The sequence below is a fragment of the Austrofundulus limnaeus genome, unplaced genomic scaffold (assembly GCF_001266775.1).
Source record: "Austrofundulus limnaeus strain Quisiro unplaced genomic scaffold, Austrofundulus_limnaeus-1.0 Scaffold469, whole genome shotgun sequence".
NCBI classification, from domain to species: Eukaryota; Metazoa; Chordata; class Actinopteri; order Cyprinodontiformes; family Rivulidae; genus Austrofundulus; species Austrofundulus limnaeus.
This window is the reverse complement of record NW_013952871.1, coordinates 70,920-76,746: the sequence shown is the minus strand read 5'-3', so window position 1 is coordinate 76,746 and position 5,827 is coordinate 70,920. Positions and strand designations below refer to the sequence as shown.

The following is a 5,827-nucleotide window of genomic DNA, read 5'->3' as shown; positions in this document are numbered from 1 at the left end:
GTGGTAGTTGTGGTAGTTGGTGCCGTTGTGGTTGTTGTGGTAGTTGGTGCAGTTGTGGTTGTTGTGGTAGTTGGTGCAGTTGTGGTTGTTGTGGTAGTTGGTGCAGCTGTGGTTGTTGTGGTAGTTGATGCCACTGTGGTAGTTGCTACACCCTGTCCATTTGAAGAAGCTGTTTCACAATAAAAATGTATTTACAGTACTTATCTTCATGCTCAGTTCAAATTTATTGTTTACCACTGAAGAAATTTGAATTTGTTCTTACCAGCAAACAGGAGGAGGACAACAAATATCTTGGTGAGCATTGTGATGATGTATATTTTTTTTCTGGTACCTGCAAATGGAATCATAAAAAGGTCAAAAACCAAACAATCAAAAGTTTGAGAATCATTCGTAGTTTAATAACAAACAGAAAACAAATTTGTTTAATTGTTATTTTCTTCTAATGTTGTCTCCAAAAATAAACTTTAAGTAGGTAATTGGAGAAACACTTAATTTTCATTAAATGCGCTCAGTTAAAAAAAAATCTGTTTAACTTTTTCCACCAGTAGACCAGGGAAGGTTTAATATACCTACATAAATTTAAATCAACATTCTGTGATTTTCAATAAAAAAAATAGCATAACAATAAAAAAACTGATTACCAATAAAGATATGATAAAGATAAAGCATAATAAAAAGAACAAAACTGTTCATGTGCAAAACACATATTCCACCACTCTAAACTGAAGAAATATAGACATGCAATGTAGTTTCAGGCAAAGTACTTACAGATAATTTCTCTGCTTKCGTGCTGCTCTCTGGAGTGACTCTGACGTTCTCAGATGTTAGGTCCTCTTTTATAGGCAAACAACCTGAGATAACGTTAGACTGAGGAGAAATGCAGGATGTACCGATCCACAATAAAGGGTGTGTCAGCTGGATTGGTCGCATCTTTCTRTTTTTGTTCTACAGAGTCAGTTACGGACAATGTTTATGAACAATCAAGCTGACGTTTCCTCGAATTACATCAAACATTTTTCGTTAGTTACGAGCTTACTTCGTAATGACGCTTGTCACTTCTCTGAGATATTCAACCAATATGTCGCCCTGGATTCATCAGTTTGTGATGCCGTGTGCAGTATTGCTTTAAAATGTTGAACTGTGAAAAGCATTTGAAGTCTAAACAAATATCTAGCATAAAAACAATCTCAATATTTAAAACTTCTTTTAAGATTTTTAACATTTGAAAATCCAGAAACGGTGTATTTATGACTTGTGCCCCCCCTTCTAACAAACTTGATAAAATTAAATAATGTTACACAGGATTGTTTTAGACAAGCTCAAAAACTGTTGTTTTCTACTTTATTAGATAAATGTGACAGAGATGCATTCAACTTTGTTGTTTTTATTWCTTGAGTRAAAAATGTGCCTCTTAATTAAAAAWTTACTTCCTTGTGTTCGTAACCAAAAGACTGAAAATTAARTTTTTTTCTATATTCTCCTAGTTGTACTATTGTTTTCAAGTGTTGTGATTTTTTTGTCCCACATGTATTATTACCTTCTTACTTTATTATCTCAGTTATGTGTTTATTTGTTTTTTTAGCAATTGACTTCATTTGCTGCTTTTTGATGTTGTTGTTGTTTTTTCTTCCAGATACGGTATGTTTTATCTGGTTTTGCTTCCTTGTTCTTTTGGACGACGCTTTCTTCTCACCACTTCATCTTTTTATAATTGCCTAATAATTATAGCTGCTCTTAGTCACAAGCATTGTGTTTTACAGGTTTTGTTCACTGCCATGCCCTCATTCACCTGCTTTTAAATGAACCTGGCCAAGCTTGATTCTGTTTMTTCTAACTTCTGTAGTTCTCATCACTAGTTAAAGCTACTTTCTTCTGCATTTGGGTCCTTGATATTTCCACTCTGTATCAGGACAGTATGGGTGGCTGGTTTTAAAGGTTTCTAAGTTGTCATAAATGTTGAAAATGAAGCCTAGGCATAATTTCAGACTGCTCTCCCCGCCTCACCTGCTTCTCCCRCCTGCTGAGTTAAGYGCCCAGCTGCAGCTCATCAGTGTCTGATCCTCACCTCACCCCGTCCAATCATCTTGCCGAGATCATCGCTAAAAGGCCCTGCATCCAAGGATTCACCGCTCCCCAGGGCAAGTTTCGACCCACCTCCACCCCATCTTCACCCTCAGCTAAGATCYGGCTACCTCTCCCCTTCGGCCTTTTCCCCAACATCAGTGTCTCTCTTTAAGCCGATCCTCAGTTCTCAGCATCTCGCAGCACTCATGTCTCCTGCTGGGGCTCGAGCGGCAAAGCTGGAGTGCCTAATTTTTTTGTTCTTTTTTTTAAATGAAAATGTTTGATTTTGTTTTTCACTGATAAAATAATCAACAGGTGCATGTTCACTTGAGCCTTCTTGGTAAAATTGTGCATTTACACAGAACAAYGAGCTGAGCAGAGAACCATCCAGCACCTTCACTTAGAGAGTACTTGTTGACTTTATTTGTTGGGCGGAAACAAATGAATAAAATGACTTGAAAAACCAGATTCAGCGAAGATAATTAGATTCAGGGAAGAAAATCAGATTCACTGAAGAAAGTTTTCTTCCTCAACCGGTTAGTTAGATGGAAGGGCAAAGACCAACAAAGGCAACATTCGGTCAAAATTCAAATAAAATCAAACATACATGAAAAAAAAAATCAAAACAGAATCTGATGACAAGACTTACTACAGCTCAGGTTCAGCGGGTGTTCACATTGATACAAAGCAAAAGAGCAATGATCCCAAACTACTGCATTAGAGAAAGTTAGTGGCGTAAGAGTGGCTTTTGAATTAGAATGAGAGGAGWTGTTGATTTGTACATTAACTTTAGGAGAATTATAAAAAAATATGTCAGTGTAACCYAAGCCTGCTCGAAATAGCCTTGCCAAATTAAAAGGCCTCATGTTCAAGGCAAACAGGTTACGTTCACCATGAAACAAAACTGGGAGTGGCATCCATTTATGTTTATTTTTTTGTGTGAGTGTTTGGTTTTCTTTTAGATAGAGTGCTTATTTCAATTAGTCCATTAGTGGCTTTCATGTAAATAGTATATGTAGTGTATGAGTTTATGTACTTTGGTCCAAAGTGCTTTTTGTGTTAAAAACAGATCAGGGATTTTTGGAATTGTATCCCTGGATGTTGGTAACAAAGACTGTCTGGTCACTGCAAAAACCGGAATTTAACAACACCATACTACTTAAATCTTAGTTAAATAGGAAAAGTGTAAATTTTAGATGATTAAAACTTTAGTTTTGTAAAAGTATAAAAGAGTTGGAGTGCCCGCAGTTTATTGTTCTCGCGATGTGGAAAAAAAAAACATCAGCCTTTAAAAATGGTTGTAGAACTTTAAGGATGTAATTTTCAAGCTGTTAAAATAAATMTATGAAAAGTTATCATCCAGAAACCTGTCCAGGTTGTACACATTTCATAAATACACACTGCTTGTGCAGACTTGCATACCTTGTTTCCTCTGTTTCGGCCCACACAAATAATATTAACTCAGACCAGTTCCTGCGTATCATTGGTCTTAATCATGATTTTTAAAGTGCTTGATGAATCATTGGGCATACAGATATTAACTGAGGTAATAAAAAGGATCATTTTAAAGTTTCACGTGCGTCATTACCAAGACAAAAAGTATCACCCAAGACAGCTTTAAATCCACCAACAAAAAAATATCAGCAGCTAGGATAAACAAAATAAATTAACAGATAAAAATATTACGTATAAGGTTCGGTTCAAATTTTACATGTCCTTCCTTTAAACAGTGTGCTTATAAACATGCAACTTTGGATAAACTGTATAGCTTCCTACCTGTTTCAGACTCCTTAGCTGTAATGCAAAGCACCTAATGAAATTCAAGGCCTCATCTGACTTTTAATATCATAACAGCACCCTCTGCAGGACAGGGTGCAACGTAAAACATAATATGAAGCATGTTAGATAACTGACAGGAACTATAAATGAAATGTATGGCTTTATCTGTTTTTCCACTTTTATTATAGATGTTTAAGTAGTTGGCTTCGCAAATGCCAGTGAAAGAAAGGGTGACACCCAGCACGACACAAGTGAATGACAAAAAACAAGCTAAAGGATGGAGACATTTAGCTTGGCACTTAAGCTGATAGGTAAATGTATTTACTCAAGCAAAAAAATAAGATTAAGGAAAACCACATTCTCAAGACAATATGAACATTGCTGTTTTTAAAACTTAGTATCTTAAACGGTGCTTTATTCACACATATACCAATTATAAAGGTTTTTGCTGAAATACACTATATGGCTTAAAATKTATAACTTAGACCATACTAATGATTCGCCCAGCCCTGCCCTGTGAGTCAGTGGCAAAAATATAATTAAAAGAATACAAAAAACAAGTTTTAACAGAACATTGTCCAGTCCATTTGTATTATTTTTACCTGTTCAAGCTTTTATTGAATAAACAAGTRTAGTGCTTATATGATCATGATGATTCATATGCTATCATTATGAATTAAACTAGTGTAGGTTGTTAAATATTTGCTATTATTTTGACTAGATCTGCATTAACAGTTTCTACAAACATTAAAATTTTATTTATTTATTTATTTATTTGTTTAGTTGTTTATTTATTTATTTGTGCTTCATCAAATTTTGTAAATTAACTGAAAATAATATATTAGCTTTGATTGATGGTAACTAAACACAGTTAAAGTATGATGACTATATAGCCTAAAATACTTCAATTTATTTCACTTTAATAAAAAAATATACATTCACTTTTTTCAATTTAATGAAAATTATTTTATTTTAATTCAATTAAAACACTGCATGGTTAATTTTGCAGCAGTAAAAAACAGATAATAATGGTTTGATTTACATTGTTAAAAACAGCAATTATCTTGTTACACAGTGCTGTTTGTGTTACTCAGTCTTGTGATAAGATGGAGTTAAAAATCCTTGTAGAATTCACTACAGACAGGTTGGTAAATCTGTGTCCTTTTAGATCAATGCCATGTCAAGTCATGCTGCCAAAATGTTTGAAAATAGAAAATATTTTCCCCTGGAACCCTTCCAAACAACCCATACTTGTTCRGTCTTTTTATGATAAGCCTGTTAATGGACTGAACATTTGCACTGCTTACTGAGGCTCATAAAGATTTGCATATAGTAACACTTATTTTCTGTTTGTTAGTTAATTTTATTTTTTCTTTTCTTTTTCAACTTTTAATAAGTTTGACATCTGAAGTGCAGTGTATGACCCCAAGGTCATGTCTATGTAATAGACAGTTGGGATCAGGAAGTCGGACAATTTAGATGTAGGCTACTGGTACATATTCATGCTAAGATTTGAGTAACGTTTTGCAGGAAAAAAAAGTTTTTGGTTTACAACAAGTGCTTACCAGCATTTCAGAAATGCATAGCAATTTATCTGAACAAGTAATTGAGTAAACTCTTTGAAATTGCACTCTTTGACATAGTTCAGAATCACAGTTGTTATTCCTTATTTGCAATAACATGTTATTTACATAACATCTTATCCAAATTATCCTTAGACGGTGTGGCTAAGGTAACAGTCCATCCATAGTACCAGTAAATTTAAAATAGTAAATCAGAAAAGCAAAGAAAAATGATTATTTATTTATTTATTTATTTATTTACATTAAAGAAATTGTTGAAATAGAATTGAATTTATTGTGGTTTGTGTAATGGCAGTAAAATTTATACGACAATTTTAATTTGAATTGTGATGTATTTATTAAGTGTCCACACTCAGATATGAACCACTCTATTAATTTCACACATAAAATCACACTGAATC

General features: G+C 33.9%; 1 long non-coding RNA gene across 1 annotated transcript; it reads right to left on the bottom strand.

Annotated features, from left to right (window-relative positions):
• Nucleotides 1-152: 152 nt before the first annotated feature.
• Nucleotides 153-790, bottom strand: LOC106529824 (uncharacterized). Its single transcript, XR_001311684.1, has 3 exons — nt 769-790; nt 263-331; nt 153-169 (listed from the first exon to the last, which is right to left on the bottom strand). It is a non-coding gene; the product is annotated as an uncharacterized LOC106529824 (long non-coding RNA).
• Between the last annotated feature and the right edge of the window lie 5,037 nt (nt 791-5,827).